The following is a 16158-nucleotide window of genomic DNA, read 5'->3' on the forward strand; positions in this document are numbered from 1 at the left end:
AGGCACCAATGGAAAGCTAAAAACTCAAGGATTGAATACTTACTTGCTGGAGTGAGTAGGAATACCAAAAATGAAAGCAAAATGCAACCAAAAGTGGCTTGGGGAAGCAAAAACCGCAAGCCTCGTGAGTTCTCTCTTTTTGAATGAGGGGGGGGGGAGTTTTTGGGTGCAGAAAACGTTCCCCTCCCTCCTTTTTTATAATCTGGTGTAGGGGTTGTTCACCTAGGCGAGCTCAGCTCACCCAGGCGAGCTAACCTGCCAAAACTTTTTTTTTAGGGGAAACACAACCATGGCCCCCCCTACTTAAGTTAGATCAGGCATTCATTACTTTTTTTAAACAAAAATAGTAATAATTAATGTAAATTCAAAGGATACTGGGCTGCCTTGCAGCGACGTTTTCTGCTTGTCCAGCACCGGGAAGGGACGACGACCTGTCAGTCGTGACCCTATCCTCCATTTGCACCCGTCCCTAAGTACCTGAAAGTAGGAAGCAAACAATGCGCAGCAAATCGTGACCGGACCATCGTCTTACCTTGGTTGATTTCTGCCGTCAACTTTGTCTTGACTTCTGACCATGGCCTAAGACGATTCTGCCCCTGTTATCACAAAATATGCATGTGTATGTGCATGCATGAATGTTTTCAATGCAATGATCTTCTTAGTGAAAGCTGGTTAGGTTCAGTTTTAAATAAGCGATTGGGGCACCCCATGAACTGAGCGAAAAGGACTCAAGTTATTGCAAACTAACACAATGTTTAAAACCAAAGTGAGGACTGAAGCCTCAACCCATCTTCTCTTCTTTTAAAGAAACGTGACGAGACAATTACAGCGGATGGGAATCCCTGGAGGAAACCAAGAAGAACAAAAAACTCAGAAAATAAGGTCCCCTTCGTTGAATTCGGGGCCCACTTCCCTCGATTATCCTTAACAGCGTGGGATATCTTTTTTAGCACAAGGTCCCCCTCGTTGAACTTGCGCGGGCGTACCTTCTTGTCGAACGCGTTCTTTATCCTTTGTTGATACAGGCGCCCATGGCTCATGGCCGTCAAACGCTTACCTTCAATAAGGTTGAGTTGGTCGCATCGTGTTTGAGCCCACTCTGACTCTCCTAGGCCTGATTCCACTATTATCTTCTGGGAAGGGACCTCTACCGCAAATGGGAGTACCGCTTCCATCCCATAAACCAAGGAATACGGCGTTGCCCCAGTAGAAGTTTGTACCGAGGTTCTATATCCGTGCAGGGTGAAAGGCAACATCTCATGCCAATCTTTGTATGACACCGTCATCTTCTGAACAATCTTCTTAATATTCTTATTTGAAGCCTCTACAGCCCCATTCATCTTTGGCCGATAAGGGGTGGAGTTATGATGCTGGATCTTGAAATCCTCGCAAATTTCCTGCATCATTTTTTTGTTCAGATTGGTGCCATGCTCAGTACTGATCTTCTTAGAGAGTCCGTATCAACAAATTAGCTCCCTCTTTATGAATCTTACCACCACACTTCTCGTGACATTAGTATAAGAAGCCGCTTTGACCCATTTGGTGAAGTAATCTATCGCCACAAGAATGAAGCGATGACCGTTCGAAGCTTTGGGTTCGATGGCCCCAATGATATCTATTCCCCACATGGAAAAAGGCCAAGGGGCGGAAAGAAATGTCGTCAAAGCATTCGGCTAACTTCAAGATGTGAGTTTGATAGAGTATCAACTTCGGATCCCTAGTTTCCCATTCTCCTCCCAACTGGAGTATTACCAAAGCCGAGTCTCCATACACTTTGAGTAGCTTTACATCAAAATCAATGGTCGCTTGAATCCCAAGGGCGCACGCTTCATATTCGGCCATATTGTTGGTACAATCGAAACCCAGCCTGGCCGTGAAAGGAATACACTGATCATCCGGGGACGAAAGGACTGCCCCTACTCCATGGCCCAAAGCATTAGATGCCCCATCGAAGCAGACAATCCATTTGTCTATGTTCTCATGTGTCCGCTTCTCTTCGAACAGGGCCATGATGTCTTCATCTGAGAACTCAGGGTGCATCGGTCGATAATCCTGGAGGGGTTGCTGGGCCAAATAATCTGCCAAGGCGCTTCCCTTTACCTCCTTTTGGGTGACGTACACAATATCGAATTCAGATAGTAGTACCTGCCACCTAGCGATTCGTCCCGTGAGGGCCAGTTTCTCAAAGATGTATTTCACGGGATCCATTTTGGAAATAAGCCACGTGGTATGACTGAGCATGTACTGCCTAAGCCGATGTGACGCCCATACCAGGGCGCAGCACATCCTTTCCAGCATTGAGTAATTCATCTCACATGCGGTAAACTTCTTGCTTAGATAGTAAATGGCTTGTTCCTTTTTCCCAGAATCATCGTGCTGACCCAACACGCACCCCATAGACTCGTCTAACACAGCCATGTACAGGAAAAGAGGTCTTCCTGTTACAGGTGGCATGAGCACCGGGGGGTTTGTGAGGCTCTATTTGATCTTCTCGAAGGTCTCGTGGCAGTCGCTGTTCCCCAGGACCGCCAAGTTCTTACGTAATAGCTTAAAAATGGGCTCACATGTAGGGGTGAGTTGCGAGATAAATCTCGCGATGTAATTCAACCTGCCCAAGAAACCTCGAACCTGCTTCTCCGTGCATGGTTCCAGCATTTCAAGAATGGCCTTCACTTTCTCGGGATCTATCTCTATCCCTTTCTGACTTACGATGAATCCCAGCAACTTCCCCGACTTTACCCCGAAGGTGCACTTGGTTGGGTTTAGCTTCAGTTGGTATTTCTGCAACCTTCCAAACAGCTTACGCAGATTGACGAGGTGTTCGTCCTCAGTTCAAGATTTGGCAATCGTGTCATCTACGTAGACCTCTATCTCCTTATGCATCATGTCATGGAACAACGCTACCCTGGCACGCTGATAGGTTGCCCTAGCATTTTTCAGCCCGAAGGCCATCACTTTATAGCAGAACGTTCCCCATAAGGTGAGGAAAGTAGTCTTCTCCACATCTTCGGGTTCCATCTTTATCTAATTATACCCTGAGAAACCATCCATAAAAGAGAAAAGGGCGAACTTGGCTGTATTATCTACCAATATATCAATGTGTGGCAGGGGAAAATTGTCTTTAGGACTGGCTCGGTTTAAGTCCCGATAGTCTACACACATTCGCACCTTGCCATCCTTTTTCGGGACCGGGACAATGTTGGCCACCCACTCCAGGTATCGAGCTACAACTAAGAAACCTGCATCGAACTGCTTTCTCACTTTTTCTTTGATTTTTAAAGACATTTCGGGTCTCATCCTTCGTAGCTTTTGCTTAACCGGGGAAGACCCAGGATTCAATGGCAACTTATGCTGCACAATGTCGGAGTCTAGACCGGGCATGTCTTGGTAGGACCATGCAAAGACGTCTTGATATTCTTCAAGAAGGGTTATCAAGCCTTGGCAGATAGGTGCGGTCATACTGGTTCCTACTTTTACTTCTTTCTTTCCCTCTCCGGTCCCTAAGTTTACCAGTTCGGTTTCCTCTTGGTGAGGCTTCATTTCGCGTTCTTCCTGAGCGATCAACCTCTCCAACTCTGGTGAGAGGGCGTCCTCTTCCTCTTCTTCGTTCATCGTTTGGCTTACATCTCGGTCGAAATCAATTGTCAAACCCTCGTCGTTAGGATCCTCAAAGAATCGACCCTCATATCTATACCAATCAAGACAAAAGAAACAAAAACATGCAAAATGATATGAGAAAAGATGGAACTGCAAGAACAGATGAAACAATATCTCTTTGTTTATTTAATAAGGTAGGTTTCACAAAACAAAAGAGAAAGGAATCTATAGCCTCTAATTACATTGAATCAGCGGTATAGACCTCTGACTGGCTTATCACGCGCCAGTTCCCCACTTGGGAATCGGGATGGCATGGTTGCACAAAATTTGGCGGGTCTTGAGGGAACTCCTCTCCTACTGCTGCCACCTCTTCCTCAGACATTATTCCGGCACTGGTGAAACACTGGCTAATATCGACCCATATTTGTTCGGGTTTCCTCTAATATCGACCACGTCGGCATTCTCAAGGCTGTCCTTGCCCAGACCCATTCCGGGCTCATTTCCGTGCTTGAGCATCATCCGTGCCACCATTATGGCCGCATTGGAGAGAGAAGGTAGCAACGGGCTCGTTTCCACAGAGGCACAACTCACCACCTCGAAGGATTGGAAAGCTGTTTCCAAAGATTCTACTGCTGCTTCTACATATGGTGCGGAGGAGGGGCAGCTCACCAACATATCATCTTCGCCTGACACTATCACCAAAAGTCCACCAACCACGAACTTCAATTTCTAGTGAAGCGTCGAAGGGACCACTCCCAGCGCATGAATCCAAGGTCTTCCCAAGAGGCAGCTGTAGGCGGGATTTATGTCCATCACTTGAAAAACCACATTGCAAATGTGGGGGCCTATCTGAATGGGGATGTCGATTTCCCCCATCACTTCCCGCTGACTACCGTCGAAGGCTCGAACCACCATTGAACTTGGTTTTAAACGTGACGCACTAAAAGGAAGCTTCTCCAAGGTGGTCTTTGGCATCACATTTAAACTTGAACCATTGTCGATGAGTACCTTCGCGACGACATGGTCCATACATCTGAATGACACATGTAGAGCCTTGTTGTGCCCTCTCCCCTCAATGGGAATTTCTTCTTCCGCAAACGCGATATAATTATTGGTGGTTATATGATTAACAATGCCTTCAGAACCCTCAACTGAGATGTCGTGTGCTACGTGGGCTTCGTTGAGGACTTTTATCAACAGTGCACGATGAGGCTCAGAGTTTATGAGCAATTCGAGTAAAGAGATTCTCATCGGAGTTTTATTCAGTTGCTCAACTACTTTAAACTCGCTTTGTTGGATGAGACGAAGGAACTCATGAGCCTCTTCCAAAGTCACTGTCTTTCCTTGAAGACCTTCTTTCTTCTCAGCTCCCTTTACCACCGAAGGATCTACTTCTTTTGAGGGGGTGGCTATGTCTGTGGGCTCTTGGACCATGGGCGCTTTCCCCTTGGATGGCAATTTCGTCGAGTGAGGGGGAGCGAACACTTGGCCACTGCGGGTTACGCCACTGAGGCCGGTGATGTGGGTCACCTTGGCTGACAAGGAGTCAACTTCGGTTGCAACTCTTTCTCCAAAAGGGGGAGGGGTATACTTCCACGGAATGGCCTTATTGCTTTGATATGCAAACGACGTCGGCTTAGGCGCTGTCCGGGGGTACTTGGGTGTGGAGCCGGTCCCTTTCCTAGTGAAACATATTACTAGGGCTTTGGGGGTTGGGGGAACCTTTTTTTCTTCCGACTGCATGCAAATCTATGGTTCTTCCCTCCCTCCTTTGGACACTTCGAGCTGCCCCCAGTCCATGAGCCTTTGAAGCAATTCTTCCACCGCGGGACAGGTTTCCATGTCGTGTGACTCCCCGAGGTGAAACAAACATTCGTCCCTTTCGTCTCCGCCGCGGGAGACCATGCATGCCGCTTGCAGCGACTGGTAGATGAAGCGTCTAGATGTAGCCACATCTTCTAATCTCTTTGCCCCCGACGGGCCATGCTCTTCAATGGTATTTACGCTAGCCCCTCCATGACTGGCTAGTGGGTTGGTTTTAACATTGGGGCCCTCCTCTTGGAATGATGGCCAACCGGCATTAATTAGGTGTTGCACCTTATATTTGAACGGCAGGCAGGAGTCAATGTTATGTCAGGGGGCTCCACTATGGTATGCACACTTGGCATCCGAGTTGTACCCCTTGGGGTATGGTGGCTGGAAGACCTTCCCAGGTATGGCCACCACCAAATGATTTTCCAATAATAAAGGCCACAACTCGGAGTATGCCATGGGAATAGGAGAGAAATCATCTCTCGGGGGGGGGGGGTGCGCAGTGCATTATTATAGCTCGCGCCAGGACTTGTATTATTGGCTGGCCAGGGTGTGGCTGGAGCTGTGTGTTAGGCAGGCGTTCTTTCTATTGTGGGTGGTCCTTTTACTTGAGTTGGGAGGGAGCTCCCAGCTCGGATTGAAAAGTTCGGGGGGCTGGGCTGGTATGAGTTTTAGATATTTTGGGGTGCTTTCATCCATGTTGGGGCGGTGGTGACCGCGTGGGTATCTCCTTCTTTTTTCCTCGTGCCGACCACTGGGGCTCTTCTGTTGTTGTTGGGGGCCATGTTGGAGGCATATTCAAACTTGCCTTTTCTCAGCCTGGACTCGATCCTTTCTCCGGCGAAGACGAGGTCCGCAAAGTTAGCTGGCATGTACCCTATCAGCTTCTCATAGTAGAACGTAGGCAACGTATCTACCATAATTGTGATCATCTCCCTCTCAGTCATGGGCGGGACGACTTCGGCTGCAAGGTCTCTCCACCTTTGGGCATATTCTTTAATGGACTCATGTTCTCGCTTGGTCATGCTCTGAAGCTGGTTCCGATCAGGAGCCATATCCGTGTTGTATTGGTACTGCCTAATGAAGGCAGTTGCCAAGTCTTTCCATGACCGGACCTAAGAAGCTTCCAGATTGGTATACCATGCCACTGCTGCTCCGGCTAAGCTGTCTTGAAAGAAATGCATCAACAGCTTTTCGTCCGTAGAATATGCCCCCATCTTTCGGCAATACATCCGAAGATGTCCTTTTGGACATGTCGTCCCTTTGTATTTATCAAAATCTGGTACTTTGAACTTGGGAGGGATGACGATGTCAGGTACCAGACACAGATCCGCCAAATCCGAGAACGGGTAGTTGCCGAGGCCTTCTACCGCCCTCAGCCTCTCTTCAAGTAAATCAATCTTTCCCTTATCTTTTACAAAGGGAACGGATTCTTTAACGGGTGCGGGTGGAGACGGGACATGGCGGACTATGTTTGGTTGGGGCAATTCATGGGGGGCCGGATCCTTGAGGGGCAGTAGAGGGCCTAGACGGGCATCTTCTTCATCGTCTTCTTGCAGGGGATAATCGGCACAAGGAGGGAGTTGCCCCTCGAAGGTAGGGGCTTGGTTCAAATCGTCCGGAGCGGTACGGGGAGTGAAGTCTGGAGGCAAGCCATAAGGGTATGCTTGAGGACTATACCTCCGACCGAACACCATCGTGTTTCTATCTCGGCCTAAGTTTATTGCGGACTATAGCACCGGTTCCGCTTCCCTAGCTGTATTGGAGGCGGTCGCCGTGGCATTATCCTCTATAGTTTTCTGAAGCTTTAGCATGGCCTCCGTGATAGAAGCCATTTGATCTTTTAAGGTCGATAGGTCGGCCTTCATCTGTTCTTGCACTCCCTTTTCATTATCCATTTTTCTGGATCGAGTGTTATAGGGGTGCCTCTGCACTTTCTTAGTTATTGTGAGTTCCATAAAGAAACAAACAATGGTGAGTATGCCACCAAAACATGAATATGCAAATGAATGATCGGAGCACTTGGATCCACCTCAAGATTTTTAGATAACGGGATGAGTTTCAGAACTTCTCGTTTTATAAAAAGGAACAAAGCTTTTATCTAGCCAAGATCATACAAAAGTGTTACAACAGAACCTAACAGTTTCTAATTATATGGGCCATCAAATCTATCATGTGTTGACAGTAGTTGATTAGCCCGTGAATTTCCTCAGGGGCTGTACACACTTCAGCGATGGCCTTTGCTTTGGCTAATAGTTGCGGGAGGTCTTGACTTCCATTCAAGGTCAAGGCGAACATATCCATCCACATGGTCGCTTCTCGATGCAATGCATCAATCACCCTCCCTTTTGCTTCCTTCTCGGCGTACGCTTGTGCGAAGTCCTCTACTAGCTTTTGTTCATGGGTCAACGACTGGTTTAACTCTTCCTTGTATTGCCCTATGATAGCTAGCATGCTTTGCTCCGTGGCTTCCAAGTGTTGAGCCAAACTCCTTTTGGATCTAGAGCAAGCAGCTAACTCTTCCTTTAAGATCATGCCATGCACCCGTGACTTGTCCATTTCCTCTCTCCGGAGCTTGAGCTCATTGTTGCTGCCCCACAAAGCTCCTCGTAATTTATCTCGGCCATGTTCCTCCTTGCGGGCCCTTTTGGTTTATTGTTCAAGGGCTCTTGCAGTGGCCGCGTTTTCCTCTCGTAACTCGGTGCACTCTTTCCGGATGTTTGTAGCGGCTGTCTTGAATTTTTCTTTGGCGAGTCTTGCCTTCCCTAGCTCTAATTTTAGAGCTTGGACTTCTTCATCTTCCTTCGGAGCTTGGACTCTCTCTTTCCTTCCTTCCATCAAGGAAACCAATTAATTGTGCTGCCTTCTATCCCAGCCAAGTGTTGGTCCCAATCGACTCTTCTTTTTTCAACGCACGAGCGTTAACTTTGAAGCGGACACGGGTGTCTTATGTCTTGTTAGAATAGGTGCGAAACAAACCACACACAAAGAGCGGGCAAGTAGCAGACGATCCGTGCGCTGTTCTTCTCGCACCTTTGGTCAAATGTATCGAATAAGTCCACCAAGATAGCCACCACTGGGCTTTCCTTGCTATGGTGATATGCAAGGAAGCATCAATTGCGGCTAGGTCCACCAAACCGTCCACGTTCGAAAAGAGGACAACCCCAAAGATCAGAAAAGCTAGTATATCCGCAAATGGGACCCACTTCTCTTGACTTGCCATATCCCTTCCCTTGCCTTCCAAGTATTTCCGCGGTAGGCCCACTACGCCGTTTCGAGTTTGCTTCATGCGATCCAACTCTCTTGCCGAATCTTCGACCACAGCTGCAATCTTACTCAAGGAGGGAAGAAACCTGGAGAAAAGATACGGTTTTCTTCCCCCAAGAGGGCATCCTAATATCTCCTCAAACTCTTCAATAGTCGGTACCATTTGGAAGTCCCCAAACGTGAAGCATCTCAACGGCTGGTCATAGTACTGGGCGAGGGATACAACAGCTTCCGTAAATACCTCCGCTACGGTCAAATCTAAAATCTTTCCATACACTTTGCGGAAGGCTTGCCTTTGGAGAGGTCCCATCAATCGTCCCAACTCCTTGAGACTGGTGACATCTAGACCCTTAATCTTGACTTGATAAAATCTTTTTCCATTTTGATTTGTCCCCATCATTTACCTAAAAAAGGGGTGGATCAAGACTCCGATATGAATGATGCAATGCGCATGCATGAAACCGAAAGAAATCACAACAAAGGGGTAATTTACATATACGAGATAAAAAAAGATCCATCTTTTTAATACTACGTTTTAGGCACTATGGCACCTCAACGTGTGTATTAAAAAGTGATGTATTGCTCTAGAGAAACAAAATATCACTAGCAAAACTATAATTTACGTGCTATTCGAAGAAAAATGCATGAGAACAAATGGCACGGAGCGTGTTCGCTCCATGCCCCTATTTGGGAACCTATAGGACAATATCTAGGGGTCTCTAATAACTACTCCCAACAATTCATAACTCACATGACCGTTTTCTAGAGGTATCATCACTCAATATAATAATATTGTGGCGGTATGGAATACCGGCGACAACATATTATAAAGAGAGAAAGCTCTAGATGAGGTTTCACTATTATCAAGCAAGTCGGAGACCTAGCATGATCATAGATTCACCTCCACTCCTTAGATTCCCATGAACCCGGGTATAGGGCCCCTTTTTTACTCAAACCCGTGGGTGCTTAGAATGCAGTGTAAAAATGCGGAAAAGATAGCAGTTATTATATTTACACAGTTCAAAAATGCACACACAAAGTTTCACAATTCAACAATTTCCTAAAATAGGCCTAACACACAAAAATAGTCCCTAGTGGAGTCGCCAACTGTCGCAACATGCCCGTTTGCGGGCGAGCGAGGCAAGGGTCACGGGTGCGCTTTCCAAGGGAGGAAAGATGCGCGGAGTCACCACCAACGTTTATTTGTGGAAAACGTCGGAAAAACCGAAGGAAACCGGTCAAAAAGAAAATTCCAAGTTCGGGAGTTGTATTTACGTTTGAGGAAGGTATTAGCACCTCTCACGTATGTCTCAAAGGACAACAACCTTATTTTTTAGAATTGTGGAAATTGTGTTACCTTAACTTTTATTTCTTTTTATTTTTTGAGGTCGACAAAAGTGGGGCTCTTGCTCCTACGTGCCCTCCATCGAAGAGGAAATCAGACCTACGTAGTTCTTCTTTAAGGGTGAATCAAGCGATTCTTTTTACTTGGAAGGTGATCATTTTAAGGCGTTGGACCTTAAAAATGATCCATTTACTTGGTAAGAAAAATTGAGATAATAAACTTTCAAATCCTTTTTTAATGATTTTTTGTGGACAAGCTTGACTTTGCGGGTTGATTTTAGCCTTAGTTTCACTTTAGTTATTAGTCAATTCAATTAAGAAAGAGAAATCCCAAAGAAAAACGTCCGATTGATTTTTTTTGCTTTATTTTACTAAAAGGTATTTTTTGATTATTATATTATTATTTTTCCTCTTTTTTTATTTCCAACGTGGTTACGGCACGACCAAACGGTCGAATTTCATTTTAACAGAAATTAACGGATATTACAAATCAAATGATCGATGAAAATTTATTTTCTTTTTTGATTAGGCGAGAAATGACTTAAATAAATGACTGAAGCACATCAAAAGAGGGTACGAAAAGTAAATGAAACGAGAAATAAAAGTACACGAAGAAATGGGGACCACCACGAGTACATAGAATGAATTGAAAAGCTGGGTTTGGGGTACTTACCGGTTGAAGACCGAAGAAAAATGAAGAACGAACGATGAATGTCGAAGAACGGTTGAAAATCTTCGCGTAATTACCCATGGAAACGTTACGGAAGCGCCTCGGCTTGGATTTTCTTCACGGAAACAATTTTCCTCAGCAATTTCAAGAGAATACGAAGTGCCAAGAAGGCTGAACCCCTTCCTTCTTCATTCCTCCCCCTATTTATAGCAAAATAGGGGAGGAGCTTGCCACCCAGCTCGCCCTGGCGAGCCAGGTTGCTTCCTCTGGAAGCAACCGTCTTCTGGAGGAAGAATCTGGAAGGCCCAAGTGGGTCTGGTTGCTATTTACACCCCCTTTTTTACTAAATACACCCTCCTTTACTTTTTTGGTGATTCTTTTTCCGTAACGTTACGAAACTTTACGAATTTCGTAACGACACTTATTTTCTTTCCATAAGGTTACGGAACCTTACGGATCATGTATTTTAGCTTTCGAAAAAGTTACGAAAACTCACGGATTGTGTAACAATACTTCCTTTTGGTTTCCGTCAAATTACGAAATTTCACGGATGGCGTAACCACGCTTCCTTTTGATTTCCGGTGCATCTCGGGACTTCACATATTGTGCAACAAAAGGTGCCAAGTACTTCAAAGCGGTCAATCAAAGGTTGCATGCCATCAAGAAATAGTCCCCGGACGAAATTAGGGTATGACAGTTTTTTAAATAATTAAGAAAATTAGTATAAATGTAAAAAAAATATATAATTTCACAAAAACTCATGGTTATAATCTTTTTTAAAGACATGTTAGAGTAATTTACTCTAATACTAATAACCATACATGATCAAAGTCTTATTTTAAAGGAAAAATAATACATATATTCTAGGAAGCAATTATTTGTTGCTTTTAGTTACTTTGGTTCTTTGATGTGAAAATGTTGGGGGAGATGTGTGTACTTAACACGCTTCCCACACTGTAAAAAACAAAGACTCCACTTAATCAGATGTGCACAATTTTGCTACTATTACTTTATCGAATTTCCCTTGACTGGAGTACCACGGTAGTTATATTGTAACAAGTAGCTACGTCCTCTACCATTATCATGTACTATCATAGAAAGAAGAAGAACATTATCATTTAGAGAGTGCCTTTATTATTAAGATTCCACTCATGCCTTTTCTTTGACCAACAGAAGATGCGGAGAAGGAGTGTGCTTAAAATCAAGAATTACAAAATCAAAAATAGATTACTTGGACAGATAGAGATATGGTCAACAAGCAAAAAAGAAAATCTGAGAATTTGAATCAAGGAAAACATAATTTCAAAATACTATCTAGATTCACCTCTTGGCCATCCTACCTTGCTTAAGTGTTGAGATAGAAGCTTTAGCAAAAGGTTAGAAAGCGTGATTCTCCACCAATAGACACCTGTAACCTTCAACATAAATATATATGACTATAATGGTTTATTTCAATCAGATACATTTTGCTCTAAGGACTTTTCCACCATTAATGTATTATTTAATTTAATACAAAACACAATTAATGTATAAAATTTAATGATATATTTTAATTAATAAATTCATATAATTAATTTTAATTAATTTCACAATAATGTTGGGACATGTGTCAAAAAAGAAAAAGAAAATCATTTAAAAGATTCAAGCCCCCTTTTGTTGTATTACCACCAAAACATTTGATTATTTTTTAAAATCTCTCTGAATAGACTCACTACGTTCATATAAGAAGTAAATGGAATTATCAAGAATGATGTACAAAAAAGGGAAAGAGAGATTAAATTAGCTATGATAGTATTCAATATATTTTATTACCAGTATCAAATATTATACTCTTAATTTCTAAATGTAAGTTTCTTTTATATATGGTTGATATTTTAAAACTAATTTTCTTAAAAACTCAATTATATAACAAAATTGTGTCATACCATACATTTTATCATACTAATACTTTTTCAAATAAATTTTTCATATATATATATATATATATGTGTGTGTGTGTGTGTGTGTGTGTATTTGAAATTTATTCTTCATAATGTTTTATAAAATAATTTATTTAAAATTTTAATCAAACAACAAATTGGCTTTATACCATAGATTTTATTATAGTAATACCTTTCATCAAATCTAATTTCTTAAATATTTGTTTGACTTTTACTTTTTCAGAATAACATATTTACTAATGTTTCTAAAATTTTGATAAAATCATAACCAAGACAAGTATTATATTAATGACATTATAAACTATTCTAAAAAAATCATTTAACACTATATGAGTATTTTATTACAAATCTAAATTATGTTCATTACTAGTATAAAGAAATCATCATCATGAGCAACAACACATAAATGGGTCATCAATAGGTAGGGTAGGAAAAGTATAATAGTAAACATCCTCATACTCGCATTATAAGCAATACACGTAACCGCCCTCATACCCGCATTTGTAATATGAGAGGAGTGGTTGATTTCAAAAAGATACGTTTTGCTCTAGGGACTTTTCCTTCATTAATGTATTATTTAATTTAATACAAAAATACAATTAATGTATACAATTTAATGATTTAGTAAATGATATATTTTATATTATTCAATTCATATAATTAAATTCTAACAAATTTCACATTAAATAAGTAAATAAAAGAGTATGTAAAATAATTATAGTTATAAATTGAATATAGCTATCAATCTGAACAGATCTCATTCATAAGCTACAATTGTGATGAGGTGTACATCGACCACTCAAGTATTTCATGAAGACAAATAGTGTCTAATGCAAACAATCTTATACACAATATATAAAGGATATGTATTGAATTCAACCATATCAATCATAGGTTCCCTTGACTATCGTTTCACAATGTCAGGAGAAAAATCACATAGTTAAATTAACATGAAGACAAATATTGTCTAATAAATACAATCTCATACAATATAGGGTATATATTGAATTGGTGTGTATCAATCACAAGTACATCTTAACTATTTTTTAAGAGAAAGGTCAGAAAAAAATTACATAGTTGAATCAACATCATTACCCATGTGATTAGAATGATAAAAAAAACCTAAAAAATGAAATCAAAGACATCACATGATAATTAAAAAAATACAATAACAATAAAGAATAGAAATATTAAAAATTAGATATACATAAATTAATATCATATACAGACAAAAAGATGTACATACAACAACCTTTTAGTTGATCAAGAAAATATCATAATTTGTGTCAAAATCAGAACCTATCTAAATCCAAATGTGATTGAAAAATCACAAAGCTGTAAAAGAAGAAATTATTCTGCATGGTGAAATATTGTCAATGATCTAGCCCAAAAATACAATGGTATCATCGATAAAAAAATGTTAGCTATCAACAATAAAAGCTAAAAACAAAAGAAACCGTTAACTTTCTCTTAATTTAAGAAATTTCAATGATTTTGGTAAGCTAATAGTAGAAGATTTGTTCCCAATTCAATATTTATTTTATCAAATCAACACAGTAACTCATGCTTGTGTTCCTTTGCAAAAAGAAGAGAAATAAAAAAAATCAAGTTATGGTTTAGAGGAGAAAGATGATGAAATAGTTTTTGTATCTTGCTAACACCCCTATCATCAATTCAAGTAGAGGATGTCAACCTTTTTCATATCTTGTCCATGGTGGTACTAGAGGTGGCATTATCATCAGTCATGATTTATTGTTTTTAACTTGCGATGGACAATAGCCCCAGGAACTACAGAAGGTAGTGTTTTGTTTTTCGGATCAAACAATAAAACAAACAACGGGCTTTAATGGAAAAGTGTGCAAAGGGTATTTTAATGATCTTGACAAGGAAAAATGAGAAGTTAGGGATGAAGAAGGGTTGAAAGAGAAGGTGGTTTTGGAGATGAAGAGGGATTGAGAGAAAAACATCAACGATTTTGTTAGGATTTTTATTTTTATTTGTAGTTTTGGATACTTTATATTTAACATCAAGTATTTCATGTGCCTAAAATTTTTTTGAAAGATTAAGATAGTTATCTTAAATCTAAAACCAAAAATTACATGTGCCTAAAATTAAGATAAAACAATATAAAATAACGTATTACAACAACTCTTAAAACTCTGCAATCAACTAAACTTGGGAGGATATTAGCACTTTCAGTTCTTTGATCCTTCTTAACAAGGATTCTTATGAGATCTTTAGGGCATATATACCTTAAGATCATATAGTTTCCACTTTCCACTACTAAAAATAAGGCAGAAAGACCAAAAGCATCAGGTCTTGTAGGAGTAACATCTTGTTACTCTCTGTTATTTTCACTAATATTCCAATTTCTTTAATATATGAAAAGTGTTATTAAATTCTTGCTCGTGTTTGTATGTTTATTAATAAAGTTTTAAAATGATTTGGATAAAATGGTTTTTTTGAAATCAATCTTGGTTAAAACTAATTTTGAAGTGATGTATCATTTATGTTTTGTTAGTAGTAAAATTCAATATTTTATCCAACAATGCAAACATTGTCAAACATATTGCTTCAACTTAAAATCCAATTACTTTGTTCGAATCCTAGTACATAGTTGTCTTAAATACTTGAAGGGAGAGTTTTACTGTCAATAATGGTCATCTGAGTTGGAAATTAAAGATTGTCTCAAGTGGAAGATACATGTGATTAAGACAAAAAAACTTAAAATCCAATTATATTTTCAAATACAGCATGACATTAACTGGAATGACAAGCAAAATTTTACAAGACAGGCGTACTGGATGAATAAATGAAATTGTTGGTTGTGAAATAATGTTATTTTCAGTTATGCTGTATAATTTATCCCCTATAGGTTTTAAACTTTTCCCATTGTCATTTCTCAGGGTTTTTAAACATAGGACAACCAAGTGTTATTGCCATTGAGGATCCATAGGTTTTGTTGGAAGAACTGCCTTTTGCTTTTATAAAAATGAATATTTTCTTTCTGTCAAAATAAATAAAGCAAGAAAGTGGATTGTATATGATGGATTATTCATGATTTTCCTCTTGCTTATGTTTGCATTTCTCAGTTATGAGCTTATTTCAATTTACTTGGGTGGAGTTTTTTTTTTGTTATGGGTGGGGATAAAATAGGGGGTTTGAATGTTGCTGTTGTCAGTTTCTTTTAGTGGACTCTTGATTTTGTAGAGGATATTGAACAGTTATGTCGTATTCTGTAGCTTCTTTGAATCTCTTTTGCTTCTCTTTCCAAGCTACAGGATATTTGATAATTTTCCTTTTAGTCATACTTGTTCTTTCAGTTGCATTCTTCCACAACCTTTCTCTCTTTATTTGGTCTTTCTGATTTTTCAAAAACAAAATATTTGGAGTCACTATTTCCATTTCCAAAGCCACTAGTCCCATGCTATTTTGGAGCAGTTGCTGAATATTTTACCAAGGAATATATTAAAAGTGGAAATTGGAGATATTTGGGAACCAAAATTCTAGGAAAAAACTATTCATACT

General features: G+C 40.6%; 1 pseudogene; it reads right to left on the reverse strand.

The window, feature by feature from the left end:
* The window catches only part of LOC114371450, a 47742-nt pseudogene that overhangs the window by 23450 nt on the left and 8134 nt on the right, over nucleotides 1–16158 (reverse strand).

Source organism: Glycine soja, chromosome 10, assembly GCF_004193775.1.
Source record: "Glycine soja cultivar W05 chromosome 10, ASM419377v2, whole genome shotgun sequence".
In the NCBI taxonomy this organism is placed as follows: domain Eukaryota; kingdom Viridiplantae; phylum Streptophyta; class Magnoliopsida; order Fabales; family Fabaceae; genus Glycine; species Glycine soja.